Raw genomic sequence first — 16,011 nt, forward strand, 5'->3', positions numbered from 1 at the left:
TTAAAAAAATAGCTCTATGTTGTATTAATAACAAAACGTTTTCATTATAAATGCCATTTAAGTTCATTAGAATACAATTTCAGGCATTCACGTAATAGAGGAGCTGATTGTTGGTATTTAATCTGCTCAAATTAATCATTCAAATTTAAGATTAGCAAATCATGGTGTAAAATGTCAACATATTTGGACATAATAAACCGAATTTAATTAGTTTATAAACCGACTAAAACTTAACAAAATGTTTATTATAATTATGCTTGCCGTGTACATGATGTTTTACTCCTACAAATACGTGATTTATTGTACATAGACATATAAGATGTCGATAATAATGATATCTACCCGGTTTGCTTCCAATGTCGCCTGCTAATAGCTCTAAACCATGCGGTTCTCGTAGCACGATTACTTGGCAATTTGTGCATCATTACAGGCTTGTCATATCTTCCAACTTTACACCCAAAATTTTGACATTCAGGCATACAGCAATAGAATTTCCCATTGTTTAATGTTTTCGCCTATTACTTTTAACAGACCGGAAGTGAGCGATACCTACCCGAATGGGAGACAACTCTTATTCGACTTAGTTTCGAAAATCCGGAATTCCCAGACATCGCATACTAGTTTCGTGTACATCAAAAGATGACATCACATATTATTGGAAAATGACGCAAAAAGTATGTCATTTTATGACGCCGTCAATCAGCTGATTCATTATACGGATGACGAAAAATTATGTCCCTTGACTAGATCTAAAGGTTAAAGGTCGTATAATTGTAAAGCTAAAGTTGTCTCGACTATAGAGATTTCTTATGAAAAATCATTCAGTGGTAGAATAAAAAGTAGTCCGTGAACGCGACAGGTTTATTCAACAAGATGGGATAGAGGCTAAACTATTCCACGGGGTGTTATACCGTCAATGTCGCGGTGCAGATGGGATAAATTTCGTTTTAAGACTCGCGGTACATTTCGCAATACAATTTAAACATGTAATGGTGAAAAAACAAGGAATTCAAATGTATACATGTGAGGGCATTGTTAAAGTTTAAACAACACATAATAATTTTTCCTAAATATAATAAATTAGTTAAGTAGAACATACATACATTGATTTAAAAGCGAGATAAGACCTTCATAGATATAATTTTAATATGAAAGTATCTACACCAGATCGTTCGCATCAACCTGACACTCATGAGCCCAACAGATTATAGCACAATATGTACTTGTTTACCACAGTTGTACTCGTTGTTTGTGTACATGATAGTCTTTTATCATACCGGTACATTGATATATGTCTGATACAACGTTGCATGATACTTTTTTTGTATATCAGTTCAACAGGAAGTTAATGATAAGAGGTAGGTAATCATTTTTAGTAAATTCAACAAAACAAACAATTTAATCCGAAGATGTAATATAGTTTAAACACACAAAGCAACACAAACAACAAAACACATGTTCTACCAATATTAAGCGCAAGTGTTCATGCGTCATTATTAATCAATAATCAAACGACACAAATCATATTCATTTCCCCTAAAAAATGCAGCGTCGCAGCGATTTGTTTTGTCATTTTTTGTCAGGTTTCTGCCTGATCTTTTTGTTATATATCAGGCTCGGCACGAATAAAATAATAATAAGCCTCGCCTGATATATTACTAAAAGATCAGACAGTAACCTGTTATTCTCTATATAGCTTTCGTCAATAGGGGAGCATACTCTTACATATTTTTGTGCCAATAATAATTTAATAGTTTGCAGATATTAGTGTATGCATTTAAACAGAATGGACATAGTTTCATGCATGCAAACGCGTCTGATTTATGTAATCGTTAACGTAGACAAAAAACCCGCTACCCTAGTGTTGAAATCATAGTAATATGTCATGTTATTACACTCACTCACTGGGCGATAAACATAAAAACATAATGACATAATAGGTCATCATTAGCTATTTAATGGTGCAATTCAAAGAATGTATCATTGTGCAGTAAAGGAATATGCGTATTTTGTTTAAACATTTCATATTTAATTTAACATCTTTATACATATAATTGTAAAAACATCGTGTATATTTTTTACTGAACATGCAATGATAATTGCAAAACGTAACATGATCTTATATATTAGCTGGTTAATATACAAATACACATTAAATGCTGCTTAATATCACAGACAATTTGTTGTGGTATAAAATCATATCACAGAAATTCTAACTGTGTACCAAATCGAAACGTATCACAGTTTAAATGTCTACACTTATATACAAATTATAATGTAAAAAGATAAAATATAAGATAATTAACGCATATCATCATTCAAAAGATGAAAAGTATCTTCTACTTAATACGTATTAACTAACTGTTCTTTGATGTCTACTTTGTGAATAAGTTCAGAATAAGAATAGATACGTCCTTGGTTACTTCGTGTGGATGGTCACGACCGGCAGGCACGACCAGATAGAATACATGATACACGTCCCTGGTCACGCACGTGGTTAAGTGGACTGTGGATTCGCCTCTTTGAAACAGAAATACGGGCATTCAGATTGGGGCACCCTAGATCATCTAGAGGGGATTGTCAGATCATCGTCATCAACGAAATCAATTACACAGTAAGATACCCAACATGAAAGTGGGCAAACTGGAAGGACTCTCTCGGACCAGAGGTTCTTCCAATCCGTAGAACTATGTAGAGTGATGCACCTATTTTTACTCTTACAATTTAAAAGACACTTTTATTTTGGACTACCAATAATGCATAGTTATACAACTGCATTAAAAATAAATATCTGTAATATGCGATTTAATAGAACACTGGGTGTAGTATAAAGTTAACAATATGTACATTAATTTACTTCTTTTCAAAACGAATACAACATCATGATAATTCAAAATAAAGGCAGTATCAATACTTGAGGTATTCCTCATCCACACTATGTTTCGTTTTGGTGAAATACAGCTAAACATACTACGCTACTCTTGTTCCACGTGAGAGACAATCATGCTTGTTAAAAGTAAAGCGTCCATTTGTGCACCCGTCTTTTATGGAAACTGATTAAAGCTCATGTGTGTATGAACAATAACTTGACTGCTTGTATGATGCTTGCCACATTAGATGTATTAACAAGAAATTTTTATCGACAATTTTTTTGTTGATTATATATTTAATACGTTCAATCGCAAATCGTCAAACGAAGTGATAATGTAGTCTCAATGTTTTTACACTTTTTTTTCATTAGACCCCCTTTTCACAGACCACGGTCCATATCTATATTAAACTTTTGCGATTTATAATGTGTATTATTCCTTTAATAGCCGTTTGTACCAGGAAGTAATGACTGAAATTTACACTGTGACAGTTAAATTGTCAATTAAAGAGGCCATACACGTCGGTTGAAAATATCACTCAAAAAGCTGTAAAGGTGGTCATGTGTTTGTTTTGAAAAACTGTTTGATTTACAGATACATTTTGTTTAGGTTTACTTGTAGTGAAGTATCAATATCTATACCTTTTGCTAGTTCAGTTTATTTATGAAACTTTTAATGTGTGATCATTACGTTTGTACATCTGTTAGTTTTTAAAATAGCCTAACTGTTTGTGCCGAAAGTACAATTTGGGGGGTTTTAACATTCGAGTTTTTCATTCTGTATGTTTAAAACGATCATATCTGCTAAATTAATTATTGAGTGTTCAATCATTTTGTAACATGAGATTATGTTCGATAAATTACAAGTTAGAAAGAATGTTAAACCGAAATTTGCAAGTTATTTGCACGTGATTGATTGTCACTATTTAAGTGGGAAATGAACATGTAACGTAAAAAGTTAATCAACAAAGTTTACGCGATCTACAAACCCTTTAGCGTTTTTCCAAATGTGTTGTTTAATATAATCTCTGCTATTTAGTGTCACGGATATTGTCAATTCATGTTTATTGTATGTTAAATTGTATCATGGCGGTTTGTATCTTTTTAAAGGAATGCTTAAATGTTATTAATCAGTAGTTATTATAATTAAGTGAATACATATTTTGTATTGTCGTTGTTGTAAGTATCTTTATATAGGAGTAGTTAAATGTTATTTTAAGTAATTAATATAATTAAGTTAATATATATCAGTAGTTATTATAATTAATTGAATATATATTTTTTTATGGTCGTTGTTGTAAGTATCTTTATATAGGAATACTTAAATGTTATTTTCAGTAATTATTATAATTAAGTTAATATCTTTTTGGTATTGTCTTCGTTTGTCACTTTTAAAAGGAACGGTTAAATGTTATTTATAAGCAGTTATAATACTTAACTGTTTCAGTAAATGTTAGATTCCAAATATTAAGTTCACATTGAATATGTTAAGAACATTCTCCGTATGTAAACTAATTTCTATCAATCACATTTCCTTGTCATGCTATTTAATTGAAATGTGTATTATGTTTAAATGGCTATGTACTGAGTGTATTCGCCAATAAAATTTTCTGTCTGTCTGTCTGTCTTATTTATTTAGAGGTTTGTAAAAACAAATTATATTACTGTTCGCCTGATGGCTTGCTAACGGAAAGTACTGTATTTTTCTAAAAATGAATAAATTGGTATTTACATAATGTACTCCAGTAAGCATAATACGACACAACGTGGTTCAATCACGTTAAATTGGTATTTTGAATAAATAAAGTGTGATTAATCAACGGAAATTCAATCGACTTGCTAAAGCACGAATAATGATCATTTCAAAAACGTTGCGACAATACCCTGAATTAAATGCGTGTATTTTATTCCAGAGTATATACTATATGTTTGCTATATGCTACGATTGGCAGAGCATGGAGAACACATGTAGCTGGTTTCTTCGATTATAACATTGATATCAGAAAGGTATAATTTAAAAGAGAAGTCCTGTTTATCGATATTGGGCATTTTATTTGAGTTAAATTTAGCGTTCGAGTGCGGGGATGTTTGGTACGACATCAACACCGGAATTAACGACTGTGTATTTGAATATAAAGCATTACGTGAATCAACGACTGAACTTACAGTTGCAAAAAAGCGAATTTCGGGTAGATTATTGCTATCAATTTTTAAAAATGTCTAAATGATAAGGTTTTCTTTTATACGAGATTCCGCGTTTGAAAACCAAGCGTTAATACATCATTAAAATAAAGAACGCACAACAACATTGAAACACTTTTCAACTTGACATTTGGTTATCTCTATCAGGACTTTGTTTTAAAGACTTTGAGATGTTCCTTTATTTTAAATGCAAACATTATATTGAGATGTCACGTCACCGTCTTGAGCGAATATTGACATTAGTATTTGATCAATCCTAATCAACCGTACATCTTATGTTTGACTCTGCTGGGACTACTTCGACGCGTCTTGCCTAGCTCCCAAAACGTGCTAAACATGCGGCGATATTCCAAGGCGTTTCCGCACCGCACCGGTAAGCGTCCCTTTCAGGTCACGTTACCTCCTATTCGCTATTGATTTAAAATTCCTAACTCGAATACCGTGTCTTAGTAAGCTTAGCGGTTTTGATTTCCATTGTCAACCAAGCATAGATCACTTTACATTAACCGGTATAATATCAATCAATACTCAATAATTTTATAGGTATTAGCCCCCAAAGAGAGAACATAATATATAACGTTCTCATACAATTTAGATTTGGCGATAATCGTTTGTCAGGTAATGAGTTGTTCCCGTCAATCAATGTGGTAAATGGCGTTTGTGTGATTTTACTGAAAGCGGTATTATACTGTACGCTATTAACCATTATTATGTGCATTAGTACTCAGAGAAAATGTATATTGACAATCAATAATAACTGTTTAATTTCTTAATTTATTATATCTTCGCACATAGCTGCAATGGTTATTGGCTGTATAAACCAGGTTGCGCTATTTGTAAATGGATACAGTTTTATTCTGATCTTGTCACTTTTGTAAAGCTTAACGTACATAAAATGTACAAGCACATCAATCCATTTATAATTAGGTGAAAAATAACCCTTCTTAAACTTTGACAACTCATGCTTACAAAAAACCTAAATGATGCTTAGCCATGACCTCATAATCGTGATAAAGATACTGCACATGTCAATACGGAATTCCCAATACTAATTGATTGCAATTTTTTGACGGATGATATCATAGCTATTCAGAGTTATCAACAAGTCAGAGTATTTGTGAAGCACCTAAGGCCTCAACAGTAGTTCAAACGTTGCGCTAGTTGAAATCACATTAAGTAATACACCAAAGCGATCTGATATGCTCGTGCTTTTGCGTGTGGGTTTATTGATATTATCGGCTTAGGCCTTTCTTTTGACAGGTCATATTTTAAAATTGAAATCGATTCTTTAACTAAATATATAATTTTGTTCATCAAAATCTTCTTGTCGTTTCTTTGTCATTTCTTAGAGTATTTGTCTTATGAGTTGGATTTTTGTTTTGCTGTAAAACAGTTGTTTTACTTAAAATTCGTATTTGACGTCTTTCTTTTATTGTGTGTGTATACCATTTTCCAATTATTCCATATGTTATACCACACAATAGACACATTACCATATAGTAACCACTTTTTAAACTGTATATTTATTATTACAGTGAGGTGTTGCTTTCAGTAGGAGAGTGTTACTTAAAATAAACTATTATATGTTGCGTATATGCTGTGTTGTATTTAGGAAGCATTGCAATTGCCAATGTTTCATATATTTATAAATTTTGTAAACCTGATATATTTTTCTTGACTAAATTTGATAAGAACCGCTTACGTGTACGATAGAAAAACTAGCCAATGATTAAACTGAATATTAATATATATTTGTGCAATATTGACATGTGTGTGATGTATACATATGTGCATGAGTTGTTTTGTATTTGAAGTTAAATGTATTGATAAGATTATTTGTTTAAGCCATCATTGTACTCAGTGATATAAGCGATGTGTTTTAATTTCGATTGTCGTCCGTTAATCTGTACAAGCGTGCACAAGTAATAAAGTCATTAGTTCAGCCGCAAATTTCGAGTAACTTTTATCAAGCGATTTACATTATTTTAAAATAATGACGTACAGCAAAATACACATGTTCCTATCAAATTATACAATTAACCGTTGTGATTAATAAAAAACGGGTACTTGATAACACTTTCTTTATAAATGAAGTACTTTTTAAGAAGTAAGAAAAAGTAAATTTAAATTAACTTTACATTATAATTTGTGAACACAATGTTATTTTTAATTTTGAGTTAACAAATATACGGTGTTTCGTTAACTTCATTGTTTTAGAAAAGAAAAACATTGATTTTCCGTTCCAAGTAAGTATTTTCTTTCTTAATTTTAAGCGAATTGATAATTCTAAATCGATAAATATCATGTTACGCATTTGTTGCATTTTAATTTCAACAAATCACATCATTTTGTATGAGAATCATCTTACAAAATCGGTTCGATGAATCGCATGGTTCTCTTTTATTAGCAACAGTATACTGTATAAACACAATTTTGTGTAAGAATGATTAAGAAGCATGTTAAGTGTGCCATGATCTTGCAGTTCCAATCATGGAATCTTGTAATACGGTTTTAATTCAACCGTTGCTTGCCACCCAACAACAGTTTGTTTCTCGTCTCTGTGTATAGTTATTGTTTCATCGTTAATAATTTGTATCTGTGTTTGTGTTTAAACAACCGTAACCATTCGAGCAGGGTGTCATTCATAAATTCGATTTTTAAAAGCAGCACGTGTGTTCATATATACGAGATTATGTACATAAAAGCCAATAACTGACAAACATGCATTCGTATAAACTCGTTCAAATATTCAAAGAAGTTATAAACAACTATAATAATACAATTACATTCCTTAAGGAGCAGGCGTTGTGATTAATATTCTTAAACTTATCTAGCCGCAACGTTCAGGGAATTTATTACTTATATATAGTTTAGCCTTCATAAATAGCAATTTTTACCTCTCTATTTGTTTTCATTAATAAAATAATTAGATAATCGACTAGATTTGTTTAATTTGTTTAATTTAGTTTGGTGACCTTATTCACGAGAAAATAACACACGGAAATGACGTGATAATATAACATTCGGTGTTACGCACATTTTATCGGTCAACATCCGAGTATGCACATTTCTGATGGTGTAAAAAATATTTTCGTTAACTTGTCAATGAGCTAACTTCTTTCACAAAAATCTGTTTGTTTTCTTTTCAAACCTAGATCTACCAAGTTAAAATATTAGACGTAACACTCCTTTGTTTTAGTTGTGTTACACGTCCTTTTTCACGATAATCACACTTACGTGACGGATGCTCTTAATCGCTGCAAAGAAACTCTTCAGTCGCATGATTGTATATAGCAATTTAACTTATATTATAAAGACACAGCGCTTAAATAGGAGAAGTTTCACTGAAGTAATCGTACTTAGTCCATGATGGCAAAATATATGTGACTTAGTTAACTTTTTTTCCTCTAAAATAGTGCATCTGTACTATGAGGTGATATCAACATGCCCTTTATGACAAAACACATCAAGCGTTGTTTATCAGTTGTTGTGATTCCTTCCAAAAACTGTGGTAGTTTTTGCAATAAAAACATTCCATCAGTCACTTATACAACAACTGACTTTATAAAATTCGCCTTTTTGTAAACTAATTACACATTTTGTGACGTTTAGTTACTCGTGTGAATGGGAGACTCAGTGTGTGTTATGTCGAGAACAGGCATTTATTACACCTAGTAATGAATTTACTTGTCGCAATAATAACTGATTAATGGCGCCTCTTTGATCTCTCGCATCAATGGCTTTCCTGTATCTCATTGAATACAGTGATTCCTAGGCTTATTAACTTTCAGTTGAATCAATAATCGAATGAGATTACAACAACGTTATTGTAGACAAAATATAATAAAAGGCTTGATCATTTTAACCTCGTGTTATGCAATACGAGATCTTCTTTCAAGCAAATATATGTTACAGCGGGACAAAATGAATACCTTGTGTGTATATTTAGTTTAATTTGTTTTGGTTTAGACGGACAATCTGAAAGGTATTTATATCAACTCCGTTACTTACAACACTAATTTCGTGAACACTAAACCAAACATGCATATCTATTTGCTTTCCAACAGTCAACATTAAAAATAGTTTAAACGGTTTCTATAAAACATATTCTGAATCGAAACTTTTCCGTGAATTTGTCATTATATGTTTAACTGTATGAACCATTTCAGGTGCGTTTATTTATCATTATGCTTTTGTCCTACGACACAATGTTAAATCTATTCAAATGACTGTATCAGTTAATTCAATTAAAAGGTCGCATTTTAATGTTTTTTGTGTGTGTGTGATTTCTTTATAATCTTTTGTTTCGTGTATTACAGGAATATCCTATAACATTCAATGAGATGTTAGGACAGTCAGAGAGTGGATGATGAACAGATTGCAGAAATGACGTACAGACTGATAACTCGGATGGAACTTGCTACATTATAGATTGAGGCCGCCCGCCGCAGACATCGGGATATTTCTTCTCCGATAGGATTACTGCCCCATAGATGAAAAAATAAATGGGCACTTACAAATTTGAATGGGCACTTTGCAAAAATGAATGGGCACTTCTCATTATTTATTTCAGGTTAAAATTTCAGACAATAGGAAAATCAGCATCAGTAAAATTGCGACCCCATAAAATTTAGTTTTGAGTCTGTGACACAACTATATTGTTTAACATGTTAATTTTATTATAGTAGTAGTAGTAGATATAATAGTAGATATTAATAATATAACCTTGTAATTTGATAATTAGTATAAATAATCCAATAAAACACCTCCATTATTTACGATAATGGATATATGTGTTTAGGAATTTTGTAAACACGGGCGTCCGCCATAGTTATGAACTGTACTCAGTACAGAAAGTTTGTTAATCGGAACTAATCGGTATATCTTGGAAAATCATTAATAAATGTATTTGTCGTTTCAATGCTTAGGGCCGAGTAATTTCGGCAAATCAGAACGCAACTTGCGTAAACACTTGCTAAATTAACCGAATTAAATTAAAAGATTCAAAGGCGAAGCTATGCACGTGCTATAAAAATTGGACGATTGACATTGAGGAACAAACACACGATTGGTTCGGTATGTTGATTGTTGCTAGACAAAGGAAGTCAATTTTGTCGGCGAGAAATTTGTCGCTTTATTGCTTCTGCGGCTTTCCTTTGATGACGTCTAACTGTCAATTCACACAGAGTGCAACTTTTCGGAAGACTAACTGACTCTTTGTTTACAATTCCAGTATAAAAACACTTGCAAACATTAAACTTTGGATTAAATTATCAAAATAAAGCAAAAGCGATCTTGAAAAAAATATGATTAAATTAATTCGCGTCAGTTCAAATAAGACGTGTTGCGTTGTAAATCAACGAGTTTTTATGATAACAACAACTTTAACAAACATTACCGCGACGACGCGGGGATCGATCTACCTCGATTTTTTTCATGAACGATCTCATAAGTCGAGTAAGAGCAAACAAATAATTTGTGTAGTTTATCTTATATAAGATTTATGCAAAGGGCATGACATTGCGTAATGATGATTTACGGAAATGATGCGCACTTTTTCTTTTAATGGGAAAAGAACGCACAGCGCACCTTTAACCCGATCTCAGGGAGGGTCACTCATTCATCGAATTCCTTGGATGCAAGGGTCTTCATTTGGAGACATATGTCTGATGTACTACGACTATCTGTACCGAAATTATAAAGGCGATATCACTGTTGTATTTGATGGATATAAGCAAGGTCCCACCATCAAGGATATTACCCATCTACGCCGGACAAAGGGGAAACTCGGAAAAGCTGTGAAGTTTTCATTGGAAACTCATCCGTGAGTGAAGAAAGAAGTTTTGAATAATCCAAAAAAAAAAAAAACTCATTTTCACGCTTGCTGAATGTCTGGTGGGAAATGGTATTGTCGTAAGACACGTAAATGATGCTGCTGATTGTTTATTGTAGATACTGCCATTGAAAATGCAGTATCTTCAAATGTTATTGTAGTTGGTGAGGATACAGATTTATTGGTATTACATCTGCACAAATTTGTAACACAGTTACTAAACATAACTTTCAAATCAGATGCGCGTAGACTGTCTGCTAAAAATACAAGATATAGACTATTAGAAAAGCATGTGCGGAAATTCGTTGTGCGAAAGTCTCCCAGTACTACGGTGTCAACAAAACACGTCGATAATCTGACATCGATGTTCACCGATCATCGGGAAAATGCGGATTCGATTTTTGCGGAGAATATATTCGGTCCGGCAATAATTAAAAACAGCCGAAGATATTGGTGTTACAATAACAATACCACTGCAATGTGGCCGTCAAGTACACCGAGCAAATGTTGGTGGAACCAGTGAAGAATACTATCGACGCAAAATTTATATTCCGTACATAGACTCACTGATCCAGTCTCTAGGAAGCCGAATTTTAGAATCTAATATGCCTGAGTTCATGTTACATGAACTCCATCCGAGCCACATCAAAATTTTTGATCGATCAGACTATAAAGATTCAGTCCGAACCATCGACGAATTTTATCAAATCTATAATTTTGAACAAGAAGCAATATCTTCGTACGCCGTGAACAAGAAGGAATCCATCGAACAGAATGAGTCAGATTTTGTTGACTTGGTAATACAAGAAATGTGTTTGTCTGAAACACTATGTCCCCTTCTGCGCCGCTTTGAATTTTTTTGTTGATTTTGACATTGAAGGATGACCTTTCACCACTCAAAATGGGCAGCTCCATGAGATACACAGGCATGCCAAATATGAAGTTGATATCTTCAATATTGCAAAAGTTATGGCAAAATGTTAACTTGGAGCAAACAAACCATCAGACAGACGAACAGACCAACAGACAGGGCAAAAACAATATAGTGGTGGGGGACATACAAAAACGGAAATTTTTCCAGCCGTGCGTGAGGCGACGATCATATTTCTAATCCTGCCCGCCACCACTTGAACGGCGGAACGATCATTTAGCATGCTGAAACGAGTCAAGACATGGCTAAGATCCACCATGTCCGACGACAGGCTCTCAGGATTATGCATGATGAGCGTTCACGGGAATCGGATCAACACCGACAAGAATATGTTCATTAAAAAATCATCGAGAAGTTCGACAGAGACCCACGTCGTCTTCACTTCCTATTCAGGGAATGAATAAATGTTAATTGATTGACTTCTCCCCTCGAGTTCGCACGAATGAATCATGTTTAAAACAATATTTTGAGAGTAAATAAATTGTGAAAAAAACGCATCCATGATTTGTTTACATGTAAATGGGAGTTGATGTTCATGTGAAACTAACCAAGGGTCATTCTGACCCAATTGTTTAATTCAGGAATCATAATTTTACACGTTTAATTTTTTTATATATTCAACTATCGTTTTCGCTCATCGATTTTCAAGGGGGGGGGGGGGGGTCAGCTGACCCCATGTGCGGACGCCCATGGACTAAGCTATTGATTTGATTGATATGAGTTAATGTTTCCTGTGCTTGTCATGTATGCAATGTATAAGTATGTAATTAAGAAAACGTACATATACATTTAAAAATTAATTTCAGACACATTTTCTATCCTACATATAAATGGCGTACAGGAAAAATATATTGGCCCGTATCTATAATGTTTATCAGTATACTTCCCATGGAAATTTTGATTATAAATTGCCATTATGTAACATTGTGTTAATAGAAACCACCTCTTATGAGAAGATTCCCTTCTTTATATTCATTTAACTTATTATATTTATACCATCCAATGTTATGAAATGCATTTTTCGGTGCTGTAGTGATTGTTTTAATTTAGCATGTAATTTTGAGTGGGTGGGGTAAGTTTACCCCCTTGGTAATGTATATAATTAGATATTCGAATGCTTTCTTGGCGTGTTTTCCTTTCATCAATAAGCTTTAGGAACTCATAATATCAAATAAAATACATAAACACTAATTAAAACCGTTTGCATAGCCTTGTTTTACATGTTTAACAATTTTGAATAAATTTGCAGTTCTAAAGTTCCTTCCTAAATAGGGTGGTAATGTTCAAACCAATTTTTCTGAAGTTGGGCGCATTCCCCATACTGGAACTTTTAGGATGTTATAGAAGAGGTACATAAGAAGCAAAAAAGTATAAAAAGAACAACTTTTGCAATTTTGTCTAGGTTGACCCTTTTTTCGGCTACGCTGACTGGACTAATACTTTCTTACAACTAAATGCGAATCGAAATCAGCTCGCGGTTTGAGAGTACAACAATTCACGCTTAAGTGCATTACACTCGCCCACGTTATCCTTGTTAAAGTATAACTTCAAGTAAAACAAGAAGGCTTGTATTTATCCATTAATTCTGTTTAAGCAAAAAATTGTCGCCGTTATTTCATCCACGCGGAAATTCAATGCACGATATAGGTAACTGTTTATTAACGTGGTTTTTAATTTTAATTACAGTTTTCACAGCTCAGGGTATGTCCTTCTTTGTATTGGGTAATCCATTCAAGCGTTATTGATTATCAATATGATGTTCAATTACCATAAATACCATTTGGGTGAGATTTCGTATACACGCATCGTGACAAAAATTTCCGTTCACTGATATAATAATATTATTAGACTTAGTTTACCTTTTGAGTCAATTAAATTGTGTCTATAACAATCGGATTGAGAATTTAACGTTTAATAACAGACTTAGTATAAAATGGACAAATTAATTGTGTGCACGATTTTGATATTTTCATGTGTTTCGGCCGAATGGTTTAACTTTACAGTTATAACTCTATTTTTTTGGTTATCATAATTTATCAAACATATGTTTTTTTTAGTTAAATCTAGTACTTGATTGTGTTTTTGTCATGTATTGTTTTATATAAAGGGAGAATCAAACATTTGCCAACTTTTGATTTCGATTTCACTATGCCGAATCTTGGTACCGATTTCATACTATTTAGCTGCCTCATATTCTGTAATTTGACATTGGCAAGTTTAATACAAGTCTTTATAGGACATGTCCCATATTCAGAAATCTGTCGTTGAAATGAACATTGAAATTACATGTGTCCCTTAACTGTGTACACTAGGGCTAATTAGACGATATTAAATGGTATGCTGTACGAAGTTAATGTCAACATATCAAGGTTGTATTATATTGAACAATACATATTGAAAAATAAATATGAACGAGTGAGCTCAATTTTCTTAATAAAATAAAACAACAAAATATTAAAGACATTTCAAATAATTTAGATGATCAAATAACATTCATATTAGTACATCAAGTTTCAGCGCTGCCTCGATACAAACCCATTGATCCTTTGTTGAAGAAACAAAGCTGAAGCTTGATTGTCGAATAATCACATTTGCAATTATTTAATGGTTTTTGCAATTATGTGCATATTCATGCATGAGTTTGACTGGTCTACAAATATTTGCGGGCCTATAAAAAGGAATTAGCGTAGTACTTACCTTAGTTGTTCGCTTGCTTACAACCAGTCCACAAGTATTTTTTACAGATAAAAGGGCTTTTTTAAGTATCTTATCATATCAAAATTTTGAAAGTCATAACTTTCAAAGTAAACCGCACCAGCTTATTGGCCCTTTCATATAATTTAATTACTAACATTAAAAACAATCATATTTAAACCTATGACGGATACGTTTTCTTGTCGTGATTTTAGGAATATTAAACCGATGCTTGTAGGTAATAAAATCAACTTACAACATATCAGTGTTTCATGATAATTCACGCAATACATCTTGAACCTGTAATTGTAAAATACAAAAAAAAACAGTTTACAAAAAATCATCTGTTAAACAATATTGGATAGTGGATTTCAACTTTTGAACACATCAAGATCGACAATATCAGTTAGATAATTCCCCCTGTATAAAACCAATATACACTGTGACATTTAAAGGTGCCTTTTCACAGATTTTGGCATTTTTTAACTTATTCATTAAATGCTTTATAACGATAAATGTAAACATTGGATCGTAAAAGCTCCAGTAAAAAATCAAGAATAAAATTAAAAAAAGGAAAAGAACATTGCCCGGACCAGGTTTCGAACCAGTGACCCCTGGAGTCCTGCCAGAGTCCTGAAGTAAAAGCGCTTTAGCCTACTGAGCTATTCCGCCGAGTACACTTAATAGACGTATTTTATACCTTATATAAGCAATCTTCGTAGTTTCACAAAACTTAACGACAAAAACAGAACTCTCCAAATTATTCAATCGTTTCGCGTTGCAACGCTTTATAATTTTTAGGTTTTAAAATCGTCAAAAGATGCATATAATGGCTATATTAGACCATGGTAAATGTTCAGTATTACTGTTTCCTCACAAATATCATAACTAAAACGAAAATTTGCGAATCTGAAACAACTTTTTTCAATTTTGTCAATTTACCAAAGCGTGAAAAGATCCCTTTAATAACCTTTTTATTGAGCTTCGTTTTTTAGTGACTAAGAGACCTATGGTTATTTATCACATGCCATACCCTGTTTCCCATGTTATATAACCATTACATATATTTTTATTTTCACAGTTGTAATATACTTTTAAAGCGTTTTGATTGGTTTAGTTTTCGTTTATTGACCAATCTCATTTTTGTTACTTTGCTGAAATGACGTTGCAATGTCAAATGACGTCACAAAATGTAAACAACATTCGGGATTTACCATTATATTTGCGTACATATTTATTTAATTTGCTAATTTAAAAGCATTTGATGAAAAAGATCTGACAATCGTTGTCATATCCTACAATATTTTATTAAACTCGTCCAGAAAACTCGTTAGTAAGCTCGCCATAGGCTCGCTTACTTACAACATTCCTGAACTCGTTTAATAAAATATGGTACGATATGACAACTCGTGCCAGATCCTATATATATTATATACTATGGTGCATGAACATACGTTTAAAACCTACTTAACACTGATATAA

The 16,011-nt window shown here is 32.7% G+C and overlaps 1 protein-coding gene across 1 annotated transcript in view; it reads left to right on the forward strand.

The window, feature by feature from the left end:
• The window catches only part of LOC127876444 (ubiquitin carboxyl-terminal hydrolase 38-like), a 553,141-nt gene that overhangs the window by 475,983 nt on the left and 61,147 nt on the right, over nt 1-16,011 (forward strand). The window lies entirely within an intron of this gene.

The sequence above is a fragment of the Dreissena polymorpha genome, chromosome 4, assembly GCF_020536995.1.
Source record: "Dreissena polymorpha isolate Duluth1 chromosome 4, UMN_Dpol_1.0, whole genome shotgun sequence".
Taxonomy (NCBI): Eukaryota; Metazoa; Mollusca; class Bivalvia; order Myida; family Dreissenidae; genus Dreissena; species Dreissena polymorpha.